General features: G+C 38.8%; 1 protein-coding gene across 11 annotated transcripts in view; it reads left to right on the forward strand.

The window, feature by feature from the left end:
• SIPA1L1 (signal induced proliferation associated 1 like 1) overlaps positions 1-17,175 on the forward strand; it is a 385,273-nt gene that overhangs the window by 175,868 nt on the left and 192,230 nt on the right. For 9 of the 11 annotated variants that reach the window (XM_064374995.1, XM_064374996.1, XM_064374998.1 and 6 more), the window contains one exon: positions 4,569-4,630. The exons of 1 other annotated variant lie outside the window; for it this stretch is intronic. The gene's annotated coding sequence lies outside the window, so the exon portion shown is untranslated. Of the gene's footprint in view, positions 1-4,568; positions 4,631-13,560; positions 13,711-17,175 lie in introns of all 11 variants that reach the window. One more of the 11 variants, XM_064374999.1, reaches the window with a different exon arrangement.

Raw genomic sequence — 17,175 nt, forward strand, 5'->3', positions numbered from 1 at the left:
GCCTATTGAAATACATGTTAAAAACCATAATTTCATAGTGATACCTCTGATTCAAATCTAACACCCTGGAGTTCATTCTAGCCTTTCTCCTTTCTGTGTTTGTTTTGTCTCTAGCCTCAATGTCTATAGTCAAGATACTAGTTTCCACAGTGGTTAGTTCTTCTGCATTCCTTTCAGGGTGGTTATGTGGTTATGTTATATATTCCTAATGTAGTTTAGTTGTTACTGTTTATGTTTCACTTTAGGTTCCCCTCATCTATTGGTTGATGTTAATTATTTGATATTTTTATTATGTGAAACATTACCATGGTTCTGAATATCAAAACTATGCAAAAAGATATATTTTGAGACATGGCACTTTCCCTTCTAGTCCTTGTATTCCATTTTCATTTCCCAGTTCCCACTCCCATGGTTCCATAATGCTTGTAAGATAAAATTCAAACTTCAATGTGATTGACAAGCCCCTTCATCTTCTCAGTTTTACTTATTTGTTTATTTATTTTTAAATACAAGCAAGGTCTCACTGTGTTGCCAAGGCTGTTCTCAAACTAAACTCCTAGGCTCAAGTATCCTCCTGCCTCGGCCTCCCAAAGTGCTAGAGTTACAAGCATGAGCCACCTCACCTGGACACATCTCAGTTTTAGCTTGTCCTTGTACATCATATTCTGGCTGTCTCAGATTTTTCGTTATACCTCAGATGTGACAGACTCATTCATGTCTCCATGCATACATTCTCTCCCTCTGCCTGGAATGATGCTGCTTTTCTCCTAACCTTGCCTATCTGTAATCATTCAAAACTTACTTCCACTCCTACCTTTATGGGAAGAGGTCTTTCCTTATTTTCTTTTCACTTGCCTCTTAGTCTCCCTGCATTTAATAATCTCACTCTGTCACCCAGGCTAGAGTGAAGTAGCATGATCGTGGCTCATTGCAGCCTCAACCTCCCAGGCTCAAGCTATCCTCTTACCCCAGCCTCCTGAGTAGCTGGGACTACAGGCTCACACTACCACACCTGGCTAATTTTTGTATTTTTTGTAGAGATGGGGTTTCCCATGTAGCCCAGCTGACTTTTATGACTTTTAATTTAAATTTTTGATACATAGGCTTGTCAGTGTCTCTATGCTGTGAGCTCCTCTAAGACAGGGACTTTGTCTTTGCATTCCCAGCCTATAGTCCAGTTCTTGCACTTGTTTGTTATTCAGTATAGTGACTAGATTTCAATTATTTTCACCGTCTTTTCTTTATTTCTTCTCTTTTCATTTCGCTAATGACATAAACTCATACAATGGAACATGAATCCTTATAATATGAAAACATGTAGGCTTAGAAAGTCAAGACTGTATCATTGCCAGGTTTGCTTCTTCACTTGGAAAGTTGAAACTTCCTGCCTATTTAATCTGTTAGATTGGAAGAAATTGTTGTACCAGAAATAAATCCCTTCATCTGCCTTTTAAGGGCCTCAGTAAGCTTTTAAATTGTCTTTATTTTCGTCCAAAAGGCAAGTTCAGTGACCTTCCAAATTGTGTTTCTAAGCTTTTTATGTTACTTTTTAAATTCTATATTGCTTACTTAGCAGATTATTCTAAAATGCAGGGCATTATTTCTACCAGTCTCTTCACCCATCTGTTATTTTCTTCCTCCCTCTTTATCGATTTACCTACTGCCACTCCTGTGTATGCCGTCTAATCCTAGCTCATTCTCAAGTCCTACATGAAATTTGGAAGAGGGGTTTAGCTGCAATGTAGACATCACACTGTAAATGTGAAGGGAGAGCTTCAGGAACTTGCTTTGTGAGGGCACAAGGCTTGCATTGCTTCAGCGTTTGATACCTGAGTATAGCACACTATGAGAAAGCATCCACTTAGTAATGTGTCCTGTATTCTTCATAATACTTACTAAAATGTTTTACTTTTTTATTTAGAATGAAGACAAGTACATTATAAATTTATACCTTAATGAAATTTTCCAAATTGAATATAACTGTGAAACTACCACTCAAATCAGGGAAAAATTCTCCCCTTTTCCTTCTCCCAGTCTCTACTTTGTCCTACATCCTACACTCAGTGGAAACTATTATTCTGACTTACATAGTTTTGCCTGTTATTGACCTTTATAAAACAGAATCATATAGTATATTCTTTCATGTGTCTGGCTTCTTTGTTTCAACATTATGTTTGTGAGATTTATCAGTGTTGTTGCATTAGTTATGGTTCAGTTTTATTCATTGCTGTGTAGCAGGCAAAACTAAGGCTGGTGGACTGGCTGTTTTTGTAAATAAAGTTTTATTGGAACCTAGCCAAGCCCATAATGTCTATGGCTGCTTTTGTACTCCAAAGGCAGGTTTGAACAGATTTGACAGCGACAGAGACTTTATGGCCTGCAAAATCTGAAATATTTACTATTTGGCCCTTTATGGAAAAAAAAAAACAAACCTGATTCCTGCTGTATAGTGTTCCATTGGATTAGTATTCCACAATTTGTTACTGGGTTTTGGCTATTACAACTAATACTTATTGGAAAATTATTGTGTTTTGGGGACCTGTGTATCCACATTCTCAGTAGGCATTTACCTAGGAGTGGAATTGCTGGGTTGCAGAGCATGTTTATATTCTGCTTTATTGGATACTGCCAAACAGCTTCACAGTTTATATTCCCTTCACCATTGTGTGAGAGTTGAACTGCTGCACATTCTAAGGCTTGGTGGTGTCAGATTTTAAAATTTTAGCCATTTTCATCATTATGTAATTTTATCTCATTGTAATTTACTTTGTATTTCCATGGTGATGCACGAAGTTGAACACCTTTTTATATGTTTATTAGCCATTTTTATATTCTGTTTGGGTGGCCTGTCTTTTTCTTCTTCTTTTTCTTTTTTTTTCCCCCAGAGATGGAGTCTTGCTCTGGCTGGTATGTGGTGATGCGGTCACAGCTCACTGTAGCCTTGGACTCCTGGGCTCAAGCGATCAACCTGCTTCAGCTTCCCTGGGACTATAGGCACACACCACCATGCCTGGCTAATTTTTGATTTTTTTAAACCAAGGAAGATATTGAATTTTTTATTTTTATTTTTAATTTTTTTGTAGTGACAGGGTCTTGCTATGTTGCCCAGGCTGTTCTCAAGTTCCTGGGCTAAAGTTATCCACCTGCCTCAGCCTCCCAAAGTGCTGGGATTACAGACATGAGCTACTGTGCACAGCCCTCTTGTTAATTTGTAAGGAGTTCTTTATGTGTTCTGAATCAGTCCTTTGGTAGATATATGTATAGCAGGTATTTCCTTCTGTTTTGAGGCTTCCACTTTTATTCTTTTAATGCTTTAAAAATAAAAAATTTTATTAACCGTAATGAGTACAACAACATGGCTGAATCTCACACACACTAAGGTGATGTTAGACAGTATATTTGTGGATATATGGACAGTCCTCAGCCTTGTCGTAATACTACCTGTAAACTTCATTGTCTTAAAGCTTAGTTAGACTTTTATGTTTTTCAGTCCCTCTTAATTGAAAGTGTGGTTTGTTATATAGTTATTTGACCTGGGGTTTGGATAAGGACAAAGTTCTTAATTCCACCCCGCCTCGCCTTTTTTTTTTTTTTTTTGGAGACAGAGTCTCACTCTGTTGTACAGACTGGAGTGCAGCAGCATAATCTCGGCTCACTTGCCCCCTTCGCCTCCCAGGTTCAAGAGATTTTCATGCCTTGGCCCCCGGAGTAGCTGGGACTACAGGCGTGTGCCACCACCCTTGGCTAATTTCTGTATTTTTAGTAGAGACAGGGTTTTTACCATGTTGGTCAGGCTGGTCTCAAACCTCTGGCCTCAAGTGATTCGCCCACTTCAACCTTCCAAAGTTCTGGGATTACAGGCATGAACCATTGTACCCAGCTGTTATCTTTCCCTTTTCAATTTGTTACAAGAAATTCCAGGGTCTTAAGAATCTCAGGTTCTATGGTGTGTTTGTTCAGCACTCCATGATGCACTGAATATTCGTAGATTTTACTAAGTAAGATGATGCAGTGTCAAGTACTGGAATCATAGTTTTGCGTTTTTTTCTCCTGAGAAATCTCTCTCCAGATATTCAAGTTGAGGAATTTAGAAATTGAAGCTGATTTATCTAGATTTAAATTGCATTGGATTGAACAGGTTAGTTGTGTCTTGTAGTGAGTAGACTACATGATTTTTGAGGTCTGTTTAATAATTCTATTTTTTGGTCGGGTGGGGCGGCTCACGTCTGTAATCCCAGCACTTCAGGAAGCTGAGGTGGGTAGATTGCCTGAGGTCAGGAGTTTGAGACCAGTCTGGCCAACATGGTGAAACCCTGTCTCTACTAAAAATACAGAGGTTAGCTGGGCATGGTGGCGTGCGCCTGTAGTCCCAGCTACTCAGGAGGCTGAGCAAGAGAAACGCTTGAACCCGGGAGGCAGAGGTTGCAGTGAGCCGAGATTGTGCCACTGCATTCTAGCCTGGGCGACAGAATGAGACTCCGTCTCAAAAAAAAAAAAAAATTATATTTTCCCCCCTTTTTGTTTCAGCTTTATATTTAACAGGTTTTTCCCCCCTAATTTTATTTCAGGTTATATCTTTTTGGTGTGGATGCTGTTGTCTAAATTTTGGTAGCCATGGCACAAGAATATGGTAAGTACTATGCCATACTTCATATGACCTACCTGCTTTGCAAAGTGTTGATTTTCTATCTGTAAATTTCTGATTGGAGAAATGAAAACATAGAGACAGAATTTTAAAAAATCTACTTTTCTCAAAGAGATGAATTCATTTGTTATATGCCTTTTGAATCTATAGCTTTATATATATAGTAATAGTGATTTATTTCATATTCTGGTACACACAGTATTGCTAAGGCTATTCCCTGTAAATAATACTGAGTGAGCATTAGGGTTGGATCCGTATCATTCATCTCATCTATTCCTCCTGTTACAGGGTTGAGGAACTGACTGTAGCTCACCCTGATTAGGAACAATCTCATTTCTGCCTTGTCCATGATTGACTCATGAACTCTGGCTACATCAGTGAGTGCTGAGTTTACCTGGCCAGGGGGATGGTTTCAAAGATGGTCCTGTAATCCTGTTCTACCCAGCATGGTTCCAATGTAGGTTTGCCTGGATCTTCTGGCAGAAGGCTTCTCATGGTTAGAACAGAGCTGCCTCTTTTCTTCTAGATGTTGTTGTGTGCTGGTGTGAGGTCTGGTGTAGCTGCAGCATTCTGGCTTCTGGACTGCATGAGAAGCCACACAGGGTGGAGGACAGAGTCCAGAATCACAAGGAAACCAGCCCTGAAGCTTGCCCTTCCCCTGACATCCAAGCATTTGAGCCAATACATTTCCTTTTTATTTAAGCCAGTTTGAGTTAGGAGCCAAAACAGCCTAAGTGATTCACTTAATCTCCATTTTATTTTTAGTAATCCATTAGTTTCTCCCTGGGGAAATGTGGGAGTAATTGCAAAGCAAGGCAAAATAATACCATTAAATTAAACTGGCAGAGTGTGTTGGTGTTGACTGGCATATTCTTCAGTTTTAGCAGTTAGCAGGTAATGACTTCATATTCAAAGACATGAGAATAAAATATATCACTTTTAGATTGTCTCTTTCTCCCCCCATCCCAGAAAGTTTTGTCTGCTAATCAACCAACTTGGGCTGTGAATGCTAAAAAGGGTCTTAGGTACTGGTGAAATCATCCCTTTGTATAGGTAGGTGTATATTTGGCAGTGTAGACTTGCTCTTTGTGTTTTCTTAGAACAGTCTATACTCTTCTAATTCCTTATTTGTTTTTGTTCTTGAAAAATTAGCAGAAATATTTTAAATATAAAAAGCATATAAGGTGTAACACAAATATCCTTACCTCAGCTCTCTTTTGATTAGCAGAAAAACAAAATTCATATTTTTTTTTTACCTCTCCTCAACACTCTATAGAGAAATCAAATGTTTACCAATTCCATTGAGCATTCAAAATCCCAGGATATTTCTCCCTAATAGCAGTTCCCTTTCTCTTTCCCCAGGAAACCACTATCCTGGTTTTGGTCTTTATGATTCCCATGCATTTGTTTGTGCTCTTCCCACATACGCATTTTATGATTCGTAGATGCTTTTTAACTTTGGGTAAATGTAGGTGCTATGTGCATTTATTACTCAAAATCATAAGGGAGTTTAGAATAAATGCAGGATCACTGAAAGAGGGTATAAATCTATTCTTAGGCATTTGTGAAAAGATCTACTATTAGGCATCCTAGTGATCTGTGATAGAATGTTTTAGATTTTGAATCATTGATGAGTTTGTACCAACATACTGATAGCTTTCTATCTTATCTACTAGTACAAAGCACTTTTCTCTGGTAATTGGCCTACCATTACCATTGAGTTCACTCTCTACGCCTGTGCAGGTGTGGAGTGTGCAGGATACTGATAGATTAACTGTGTTATTAATGAGCTCTTCTGAGTGTGTTGGTTGCTGTTTCATTTAAATAGCTCTGTTCATCCTGTAGTCCGAGTGATGCTTCTGGCATCATTTTTCTGCATTGTGACAATTTGCCATTATGCCTACAAAATTTACTTCTGTTTTTTTTTTCTTTGTTTTTTTCCCCCCTAAATTTGTCAGTTTGTCACTATGTTACTTTGTACTGGTAGCAGTAGTTATAGAAGAGGGATCTACTCCTAAGAACTGGCTGTCGAGCTCTACCTTGAAGCAGTACTATACCTGAGTCATCTGGGAGCCTCCTTAATCTTTGTTGTGCCCTTATTTTCTTTGTGACCCAATATTGGATCTTAGGGATCATTTTATATGATGATCTTAGGGATCGTCTTGTTCTTGTGTGAAATGTATTTTTTTTGGTTTGCTTTTGTTTTTGTTGTTTTGTTTTGTTTTGTTTTTTTGAGACAGGGTCTCACTCTGTTGCCCAGGTGGGAGTTCAGTGGTACAATCTCAGCTCATTGCAGTCTTGACCTCCTGGGCTCAAGTTATCCTCCAACCTTAGCCTCCCAATTAGCTAGAATTATAGGCATGAACCACCAAGCCTGGTTAATTTTTTGTATTTTCTGTCCGCCTCAGCCCCAAGAGTGCTGGAATTACAAACGTGAGCCACCATGCCCAGGCTGAAATGAATTTTAAGTCATTTAACTTCTGCATTCAAAAACCTCATTCCTGTACTATTGGAGCAGTCATATTACCCTTTGCTCTTGTTTGCAGTGTGGCTTCCATGAAACTGAATAGTTAGTTCCATTCAGAAATCATTAGTTCTTTCAACTTGGGAACCAAATTACTGATAAAGTATCAGAGAAAAATTTACAACAGTATGTTTATTTCTGGGTTTTTTTTCTGGGTGCCATTTTTACTTAAATGTTTAACATTTGGAAAAAAGTGAGCTCAAAAGATTTTTTTCCCTTTGTACATATTATATCCATATTACAAGAAGGAAAACAATAACATCTTTTGTCGAAATTGTTTGAAGTTCTTATACTTTGTGAATGCATTTGTTGCTGTGTAATATGTTTTGTGTGCATTTTCTCTTTTAAAAAACCTGAGTGTTATAGTTGGATTTTAAGGGGAAAAGCCTATCAGAAATTTTTTTTGAAAAATCTGTTCAGTGAACTGATACTACTCTTTTTTGTTTGTTTCTTGTGGAATGGAGTCATCTTTCTTCTGTATGAAAGGACTTGCATATTGCATCTATATTAAAGGCATACAAAAGGACTTGTATATATATATATGAAAAGTGGTACAAACACTTGGCTTGTTTTTGTACTGCCAGATGAAATGCTGCCTTTGTGGGGAACGGCCCCCTGGGCTGAGGGAACTTCTAGACACTGACTCAGATCTGTAATTAGGTCTTGCTCTCTGCACCCTTGTTGACTTTTCTGGCCATAGACCATTTAGTCTGGAAAAGCAATACATGAATCATCTAAATTGGCACAAATTATCCAGAATGCTACTAAATGTTTTCTACTCTTCTGTGATTGAGAAAATTAGAAAAGGAGACTTGTTCTTTGAAAGTATTATAGAGGACACATATATATTCATGAAAGTAAATTTTTTTCCCTGGATAGAGTGAAAAGCAGTGGAATACTTGTCATTTGTAGGCAGTTCTGATCTCATGGGTCAGTTTTAGAAGCTTCGTCCATGCTTCCTATGCTACTTTCCTTTGTGAGAAGGTAGGAAGTGTGGCCTGTCTTCTAGCTCTCATGTGTTGCTCCACTTAGACATTCAATCCTGTCTTGCTGCCTGCAGCCTCTGCTTAACCTCTACAGGGCAATGGAGGCAAAGGAAATCCTGGAAACTTGTATTATATCTGTTTTGCTTCCTCCTAACTAGTCTCACAAATCGGTATTTCAGTATTTAGAATGGCAGTTTGATACTCCTCTCTTCCCTTTCTCAAAATGATGGGTCAGTAGACTTATTGAGACCTGTAGGTACCTGGCAATGAAGTGGGTAAAAGTCATTTTTTGTGTGTTTGCTAAGTAGTAAGTTGACAGTGTTTTGATTTATTTTTTAAAAATCAAAAGTTTTGGCGGGGCGCGGTGGCTCATACCTATAATCCCAGCACTTTGGGAGGTCGAGGCGGGTGGATCACGAGGTCAAGAGATCGAGACCATCCTGGTCAACAAGGTGAAACCCCGTCTCTACTAAAAATACACAAATTAGCTGGGCATGGTGGCACGTGCCTGTAGTCCCAGCTACTCAGGAGGCTGAGGCAGGAGAATTGCCTGAACCCAGGAGGCAGAGGTTGCAGTGAGCCCAGATCGCGCCATTGCACTCCAGCCTGGGTAACAAGAGCGAAACTCCATCTCAAAAAAAAAAAAAAAAAATCAAAAGTTTTCTTACTTTGTCTCAATTTACTTTATAAGAAAACTTTAATTATATTCTAAAGTCGAAGGCATTTATAAGTCACTTAGGGATAGACATAAAATGAAGACTTTTCCTAGATAGAGGACCCTTTTTCGTTTTTTTCCGATTGTTTATTAGGAATCTTTACCAGCACTTAGCTCCCAGCACTGCGTCTGCTCTAAAGAGAAAAAGGACACACAAATTTATTCATTCAGCAGCAAAAAGGCCAAATTTTCAACTTGTAATGTGAGTTGGCTTTTTAATATGTGAATAAATCCTTATTTTCATGTTGGAATATATGTGAGCAGGCATCTCACAGGAATTCGTCTTTGGCAGTAAGTAGAAGAAAGCCACAGCTCACTGTGTAATTTTGTGTTTTGTAGCCATAACTGCCATTTTGCGTCTGTGGTTGTACATGAACATGCTTGTGAGTCGGGTTGTCTTTGTCAGTATAGGGCACTGCTATTTGTTAGACCCTGCCACTTTCATTTTGGAGTTGTTGAAAATTGCATATTCAAATTATAGAATTATTATTAGAACATATGCTGAGTTAAACTGAAAGACTTTAGAGTGAGTTTCTAAGAAACTGATTGGTATAATAGTTCTTCATCAGTCAGTACCTTTGATAAAATTCCTCATGAGGTGGGTAGGTGAAGATCTTTTCCCTAATACAAATTACAAAAACTTCCATGTTAGGGATTTAGGTTGTGTTCACAAAGAGTGCCAGTTTGACTGAGTGCCATGATTTGTGTCTGTAATTCCAGTACTTTGGAAGGCCAAGGTGGGAGGATTGCTTGGAGGCCAGGAGTTTGAGACCAGCCTGGGCAATATAGTGAGACCCCCATCTCTACAAAAAATAAAATCTAAGAACTGATCCTGTTTGTCACAGAACTTGCTTAGTACCCAGTTGACTTTTCCCCTAATCTCTTTTTGCAATTGTAAGCCAAGAGACCATGCCTTAGTACCAAAAACAAACCACCCAACCTCATTACCCTTGGTTTGCATTTGTATAAATAATTGAGTCATTAGCCAATATGTAAATGGAGGGGCCTAAAAGGTTGACCTTAGTGGGAATTTAACAATACATTATGGCTTCTGGACTAACTTGGGTAAATTATAATATTTATGGCAGCAAATATCTTTTGTTTGTGGGTGCAGTGCTGTAAGACCTTAACCAAAACTTCTAGAGTTCTTAGTGGGTAGAAAAATATCTAAAGGAGTTTTATGCATGATTATACCCTATTCCATCTAGTAACAGATGCTTTCCCAGTTTTGTGAATGGTAATCCCTGATGATAAAAGCTTCCCACTCTCACTTTTAAAAAAAATTTCCTTTCCAAACCAATTGAATAGAATTAGTCTGGCCTATAGAGTTAGGTGTCCCCTTTGTGAAATGGAAAGCTTTACTAAACAGTGTGTGCAGAGAGACCATCTGTCTCTATTTCTATCTGAATATTTGGCTCCTTCCCTGAATGTGATGGTATCCCCATTGTGTTACTACACAGTGACCTTAATTTAAAGATGGATAAGCCAGTGTACATTCATCTATTCTGCAAGTGTATAGAGTCTATTGATCGTAAAGATTTAGGCCAAGGTCCAGCATTCATTGCTACTATAATTTGATCCTTTAGTTGTATTTTGATGATCACTTGGAATAATGTTCATTCAGTTGTATTCATTCAGAGCATTGAGAAAAATCTCATTTAATACACTATTCTCAACAAATGTTAAAAATAACTGCTAAAAAAATACTAGTAAAAAAAGTAGAAAATGCATGTAAATATAAAGACAAAAATGAAAACCATGTGTAATATTACCATCCAGAATTGGCCATTACTAACATTGGCTAATAATAATCTTCTCACAGAACACAGAGCACGCCATCAAGAAGGGTGTGCCAATGATTAATAAGGGACTGCCTGGAGATGATGGCAGCCAGAAATTCTTAAATATCTATGTATGGTGTGTGTTAGACTTAATGTCTTCTAAACTCCAAGTATTTATTAGCTGTGTTCATTTTATTACAAGATAAAGGAAAACACCTCTTGAAGGAGAAATTGTCCTATTCTGGTTAACTTTTGTTTCCATTGATTTTTAGGAAGCGTTTTTCTTATGCAGGTCATGTTTCTCTATGTAAGCATGAATTTTCCTCTAGATTTACCTCCCCTCCCCTCCCCTCCCCTCCCCTCCCCTCCCCTCCCCTCCCCTCCCCTCCCCTCCCCTCCCCTCCCCTCCCCTCCCCTCCCCTCCCCTTCCTTCCCCCACTTCCTCCCTTCCTCTCTTTCTCCCCTTCCTCCCCTACCTCTCTTCTTTCTTCTTTCTTTCTCCTTTCTCTCTGTTACCCAGGCTGGAGTGCAGTGGCATGATGTCAGCTCACTGCAACCTCTACCTCCCAGGTTCAAGCAATTCTCCTGCCTCAGCCTCCTGAGTAGCTGGGATTACAGGCATGCACCACTATACCCAACTGATTTTTTTTTTATATATATTTTTAGTAGAGAAAGGGTTTCACCATATTGACCAGTCTGTTCTTGATCTCCTGGCCTCAAATGATCTGCCTGTTTCAGTTTCCCAAAATGCTGCGATTATAGACATGGGCCACTGTACCCAGTCCCTCCTAGATTTTTTAAAATGTTTTTTTTAACATATTATATCTGTCCCTTGCCACATCCTATCTGATGTCCCTCTTCTCTTGTTTGTCGCCTTGTCCATCCTACAGCAGCTTCACATAAGTTAACAATGCTACATTGTAAAATGTAAGAAATTCTACACTAAAATCTCTCTGATTATTCCACTAACATTCTTTCCTCCTTCAATTTACAATAACTTGGGATAGTGTCTGGCTTTCAAATCATTACATTACAAAGGTTTATGTAACAGTCATCTCCCTGGATCTGAAAGTAGTTGTCCTTTGTGCTGTTTTGATGGCTTCCAAGCACTTGTTTGTTGGTTTTCTTCTCTGATCAGAATAACTTAGTATGCCACAGCCCTCTTAACTTCCAGTGGGCTTCTTTTAAGTGTCTATGCTTAACAAAAGCTTTCTCTATGAGCAATAATGCACTTAAACCAGTTGGCTAGTGATGATCCCCACAGTTTCTTGTCCTGAAGCCATTGTGGTATAAACAGAGCAAATAACGAGAGCTTCGTCACTGCCCTCTCTTTCAAGTAAAGAGTATAAAAGTTGTTTTAAAGGAAGTCTGCATTTTGTGGTCTCATTCAGTTTTGGAACAGTGTCTGTTTAGATTTTAGCCTGTAATTCTTTTTGAAACTCCACCCCTGAAAGAAAATGATTTTTAAAAGAATGTGTTTCAGCAGCTGTTAATGTTAGCAAGAACATAGCACTGTCTTGGAAGATCTTTCGGTTCTACAACAGTAGCTTGCTGGATTACGCTTCTGCAGTTGCAGTCCCTCCATTGAGAGACTGACTTAAATTAGGCAAATATTGCTAAGTCTTAAATTATAATGTTGTATTGTTGGAAAATGCTCACATTTTGATTCACTGGTGTTATAATGTGTGTTTAATTTTAGGCATCATATTGAGATTTTAGCATTTAAATACCTGAAGGAAGCAATAAGCAAATTTGTACTTGTTAAAAAATATTAGTAAGTAGCAGTTGTATCTTTCTTGCCTGTTTTTCTTTATCGGATATTTAGATTTTGTGTGATCATATTCAGTAGTTCTGAACTCTTGTCTTTTATGCACAATGCTAGGGCTGTGCATTGGTTGGTTTTCTTGCACAGCTCTCATGAGGTTTATTTCGGTTACCTATTCTCAGCCCTAATGGTAGTGACATCCCTGTTTATTTACCTCTTGGATTCTTACCAAGTTAAAACATGATCTCTTTATCCTTGGGTTACTTATTCTATTAAGTTTACTATTTCTTTTATTTATTTACTTATTTTTTTTTTGAGGCAGTCTCGCTCTTTTGCCCAGGCTGGAGTGCAGTGGCACGATCTTGGCTCACTGCAACCTCCACTTCCTGGGTTCCAATGATTCTCCCACCTCTGTCTCCCAAGTAGTTGGAATTATAGGCGTGTGCCACCAGGCTTGGCTAATTTTTGGTTTTTTTTTTCTAAGTAGAGACAGGGTTTCACCATGTTGGCTTGGTTGGTCTCAGACTCCTAACCTCAGGTGATCCACCCGCCTCTACCTCCCAAAATGCTGGGATCATAGGTGTGAGCCACCGTGCCTGGCTAAGTTTACTACTTCTGCACAAAGAGAAATTGATAGGTTTCTGTTTTAGATGAGCAATTCCAGTGTAATCTCTTTTCAGAGGATTTAGATAAAGTATTTCAGTTGGCCTCCCATTCCTCATTCTCATTCCTTCACAGTGGGCTTTTTTCCCCTCCATGTCCATTTCCTTCTCTGTTTTTTTTCCTTGAGAGAGAAGTTTTACTTTCTTCTAAGTGGAGGATGGTAATAAAATCAAGTTCAGGTAAAGAATGAAGTGGTGGGCCAGATGTGGGAAGAAAATGAGAGAGAAAAAGAGTTCAGGTGAGGAATTTGTAGTTTTAAAAAGTAAAATCTTTCATTGCTTCTTTAACTGTTTTTGTGAGACCCTGAATTGGACCAGGTAACTGCCATTTTCTCATCAGGGTCTGAGGATGGCGTTTGAGCAATAGCCAGCTTGTCAGTGTTTGTTTTCATAATGTATAGTCAGTTAATAGTTTGACTTCCTGATTTGTTAACTGTGGGGGGAATAAAAGGCTCACTCTCTCCTTTCTAATTTCCTACCAGATGAATTCCTCCTTCATCAGTTCTGTGAAGACGCTATGAAATAATGTGAACAGTTTTGATTTTTAAGAAGTGAATCTTCTTCCCTACTCTTATGTACCAAGATCTCCCTTTTTCTCAAAAGGATAAGTTATTTTCCCTTACGTTTTTAAGGTAAGAATTGGTCCCAGTGAGGTGATTTCTATCTATTCTTACTTTTTTTTTCCAGTCTTGCATAAATTAGCTGAAATAAAATTTTGTCCTGAAATTTTGCCAAATTCTTTGAGATTCTTAGAGTTCTCTAGAGGTGGTGTGGAGCCACAGCTTGAAACAGTTGCTTTAGGAATCATCTTTCTACCTGGTACCACAGGCACATCATCCTTTGCAAGCAAGGCAGTTACATGTGTATCGTCTGGTGGAATGGGATCTGGACTCCTGAGTGTCTCTTCTGCCTTCTCCAGTTCGCTATTTCAGATCTCTCTGCCCTTATTGCCAAGTCTGGTCTATAAGCTTCATTGTTAAGTTTACGGTCTTCCTGAGGTTGTAATAGAGGCGGGATCATGGGGCTTTTTGGAGTTTGTGTCTGTTTTCTGGTACTTCTGGATATAAGAGGGCGAAGTAGTCCCATTTCTATGTTTCAGTGCTTGATAAATGATCGAGGAAAAGAAAAAAGAAAGAAAGAAAGAAAACCTGCTTTCTTACGTAGTTATAGTCTGTTCTTCAGACTTTTGTTTGTTTGTTTGTTTTGGTGGTGTTTATTAAATGTGCACATCATTAACTGCAGTCATGAAGGGTTGCTTTCAAATCTGAGAGAACACAGTGGTCTATAAAATAGCTTCTTAGTATTTCTTAACTGTTTTTCAGCACAAGAGAAGATATACTCATTTTGATTTCCTTAGTATTTTTCCTCCAAGAGCGGAGAGCTGCATTGTTTTTTGTGTGGCCTTTATAAAGCCATGTGATCTGTTTGGAGGACAGTCAGTGCACACCCCATTCAAGGATGCACTCTTAAGTCCTTCCTGCTCCTTGGTCGATTTTCCAAAATGAGATGATGAATACAAAAACACTCTCTCATAAGCTCTAGAAGTGTCACAAATGGAAAGGAATATTGTCTTTTCTATATTACTCTTTGCTTGTGTGACCTAGTATAAATATTCTTTATTCAGTACATGATCTCCATTGGTGAAATGGCTACTTTTGACAATACTGTTTCCAGAAAATAGCTATTTTTCCATTAGGCCAGCTTGGAACTTTTCCAGTGGAGATCTATTTGCACATTGAACAAATATGACATATATTGCATTAAAATGAGTTGCTAGTATTTCATCGTATTTACAGGTTGAAGAATCACTGTGTTTTATATATGGCAATAAATTTCTATTGGCAATGACCGTGAAGTTCTTGGCCTCATGAAAAATAACTGACCAGAAAGTCTGAATCTAACTTCTTATTCAGAGAGGACTATTTTTCTGACAGATGGATTTTTGTAGCCTTTGTTGATCTTTTACATAGAATAATGCTTTTTGTTTTGTGATTTAACTCTTTGCCCTCAGGCTTTTCAATTTGTATATGTTAATCTGAAAAACTTTTCTCATGGAGAGATGTGTGACCTAGACTACAGGAAATATAATTTGCAGGAAGAATTGGAGAGGGGGGCATTTCCTTCCTTGGTCTCCCAAAATAGCCCAGTAATTAAATCTGTTACAGTAGCTAGGAAGCGGAACTATTGTCTGTATTGTCAGCAACACCCTCACGGTGAAGAGAAGCTGCTTCTGTGCAAGACAGTATCTGGGCGCACGCCTCATCCAGAGGGACGATACCATCTACGTTTGGAAGCAGGCTGAGAAGTGCTTCGGCATTGGCAGCAGCTCCTCATCAGAAATGCTCTCTCGCATTTTATAGTAAACCTGTGTTGACTCTGGTGGGAAGTTCTAAAAATATCATATCATGGGGATTTGACATTTCTTATAGCAGCCGATAGTTTACATTGACAAGCCCCTTGGAGTTGTTTCAGAACCTAATCGCTTGCTGTTGGCAGCTAGTTCCTCTGAGGGGTAGAGCTGGGCTGATCCTGCCTCTTATTACGAGACTGCCTGATTAGAGGAACATTTCTGAGTTCACGTCTGTTCCTTCATTTCCAATATATACTGAAATAAAAATACCATGAAAGTCTGATAGAACTGACTCACAGAATTTTGTTTTTAGGAATTTTGGATTTTTTTAAAGTACAGCGAGGCCTGGTTGTGGCTCATGCCTAGAATCCCAGCACTTTGGGAGACTGAGGTGGGAGGATTGTTTGAGGCCTGGAGCTCAAGAGCAGCCTGGGCAATATAGCAAGACCACATCTTTACAAAAAATAAAATTTTTTAAATTTAAAAAGTAAATTAAAAATGCAGTGTTAATAGCCAGGACTAACAAAAAGGTGTGTCATTTGTGTTGGAAGTGTTGTCTTTGCCAGATGAGAAAATGAAGAATACACTGATAAGGGAAATACTTGTTTCATTCTACTGAAAACATTTGGACTCTTGTTAGAACAGAATTTTCTTCCTTCTAGAGATATAGTTATTTAGATATTACATTTTTTGAAATTAGGGGAAAATCATGTAGTACTTAAAAAGTGTATTCAAATATATGGTGAAAAGAAAGTCGAGCTGTAACACATTAATCAGGATTTATTCATGCTGGCTGGGTGCGGTTGGCTCACGCCTGTAATCCCAGCATTTTGGGAGGCCAAGGCATGCAGATCATCTGAGGTCAGGAGTTTGAGACCAGCCTGGCCAACATGGTGAAATCCCATCTCTACTTAAAAATAAATAAATAAATAAATAAATAAGCCAGGCATGGTGGCGCATGCCTGTAGTCCTAGCTACTCAGGAGGCTGAGGCAAGAGGATCTCTTGAACCCAGGAGGCAGAGGTTGCAGTGAGCCAAGATCGCACCACTGCACTCCAGCCTGGGCGACAGGGCAAGACTCCACCTCAAAAAAGAAAAAGAACGAGCTTATTTATGCTATATGGAAGATAATTTTTTTCTCTTTCCTCCTGTTGAGAATTATTTGCTGCTCCATGTGAGGTGAGTTAGCTTCATTATTGGATCATTTATTAAATGTTAAGTTCTGCGTATAGATGAGTACATTAACCAAGAGAGCATGTTTGATTTTTAAAATATTTTAGTAATGTAAGGATTCTAATGTTTACTATCTATAACATCTCCATTTTAAGGATAAGTAGATAAAGACCCAAAAGCGTAGTTACATGTTAAAAGTAGCAAAACAAATCATTCAGAGAGCAGGAAACAGATGGGCCAGTGCTACAATACTTACCTAACTTTCTTTCTATGAAAGTTAATCTCAGCTGGATGTGGCACCTCATGCCTGTAATCCCAGCACTTTGGGAGGCCAAGGTGAGAGGATTGCTTGAGCCCAGGAGTTTGAGACCACCCTGGGCAACATGGTGAGACCCTATCGCTATATAAATAAGAATTAAAAAATAAAAATTAGCCGGGCATGTTGGCACACACCTATAGTCCTAGCTGCTTGGGAGGCTGAGGCAGGAGGATTGCTTGAGTCTTGGACTTCAAGGCTGCAGTGAGCTATAACTGTGCCACTGCACTCTCGCCTGGGTGACAGAGCAAAACTCTG

This window comes from Aotus nancymaae, unplaced genomic scaffold (genome assembly GCF_030222135.1).
Source record: "Aotus nancymaae isolate 86718 unplaced genomic scaffold, 86718_ANA_hifiasm-v0.15.2.pri h1tg000011l, whole genome shotgun sequence".
Classification (NCBI taxonomy): domain Eukaryota; kingdom Metazoa; phylum Chordata; class Mammalia; order Primates; family Aotidae; genus Aotus; species Aotus nancymaae.